General features: G+C 36.9%; 1 non-coding gene across 1 annotated transcript; it reads right to left on the reverse strand.

Annotated features, from left to right (window-relative positions):
- Positions 1 to 1,151: 1,151 nt before the first annotated feature.
- TRNAE-CUC lies at positions 1,152 to 1,223 on the reverse strand. The gene has a single exon. It is a non-coding gene; the product is annotated as a tRNA-Glu (tRNA).
- Positions 1,224 to 1,465: the final 242 nt, after the last annotated feature.

Raw genomic sequence — 1,465 nt, forward strand, 5'->3', positions numbered from 1 at the left:
AATAATAACAATAATAATAAAAGACATGAGTCAGATCATATAATTTACGCTACAAATTGCATATTGTACTTATAACGAGTGTAACAACCTCACCCTTTCAGTTAAAGTGCCCGTTTTGTCTTCAATTGTATCCAAAAGGAGGGAAATAACTTACTGGGATACGATTTTCTCGTTCTTTGGCTCTGTCAGGTTTAACAATAAATATACTGATGTGTTTAATCATTAATTGATCATTCAAAGGTCCCGTATTCGAATCCGGATAGCGGCGGAAAAATATTTCTTCTTCAAAATGGTCTCCTTTCACCTCCTTTCCTGCTCTCTAGCAATATCGTGTCGTCTGCTTCCTTCTCCACTTTCTGCCCCCACCTCATTTGCTTTCTACTGCTACTCCTTGGCTCTTTCTTACTGCTGTCTTTCAGCCACACCCCTGATCGTCTGGTAAGAACGATCTACACCTAGCGGTCTTGGACAAGGGCGAAAAATCACGGGTCCCGTGTGCAAGCTGAAAACGTTAAAGATCCCTTGGTGATCTAAAATCGATAAGAGTAGGCTTCGGCCGCCACCTGGGCAAAATTCAAAATTTCTTACTAACTGAACATTTTTGGTGTATCCCGCGCGCTCATATTTTGGCAGTATGCAGTTGTGGGCGCCGTTAAACACTTACCAAAAAATTATTTTCTTTAATCGTTGGATACTATATAAGTTAAACCCTGGATTATTGGATTTGTTTATCTTTCAAGATTAAAAATAATAATAATAATAATTAAGCCACCCTTTCAACAATCTAGCAGACCGTCAAAAATAAAGAATAAATTATGCGTTTTAGACAATGGATATTCTGTCAGACTCAAGGATAAATAAGTGGATAAAAGATAAAAGGGAAACACATAAGTATCAGCCTACTTCCATTGCTCCAACATCAAACCGATCCTAAAACTATATTTTGCTCATTCGCACAAGCCTCCCGTCTGCCTGCCAGAATAAAAACAATAACAAAAAACACCCGCCCCCAACTAAAAAAAAATTCAATTTAAAAAAAAAGAAAAAAAAAGAGGAAAACTAATTATTGCGAAAAGAAATTCTTAATGAACAAAATGAATGATATTACTGGTCATGTTGTACACAATGATTGTTGTGAAAAAAAAAATAATTTCCCAAGCGGGGAATCGAACCCCGGCCGTCGCGGTGAGAGCGCGAAATCCTAACCACTAGACCACTTGGGAACTTGACATACATTGTTTCTGGTCACATTCCATCAGAACTGATCAAAAAGCAGAACACGGATTCCAGAAAGGAAATGATCTGCATAATTTTATTATTATCATGTGCGATACATTGTATAACTTTGTGAATTATTTACAATCTTTACGCTTCTGGTATGTTTTAAACAATATAATATACATGTATTGTTGTTAAAAAGACCACAAAACAACCTTTCTCAACAGAGAGAGAGAGAGAGAGAGAG

Source organism: Aplysia californica, unplaced genomic scaffold, assembly GCF_000002075.1.
Source record: "Aplysia californica isolate F4 #8 unplaced genomic scaffold, AplCal3.0 scaffold00061, whole genome shotgun sequence".
Classification (NCBI taxonomy): domain Eukaryota; kingdom Metazoa; phylum Mollusca; class Gastropoda; order Aplysiida; family Aplysiidae; genus Aplysia; species Aplysia californica.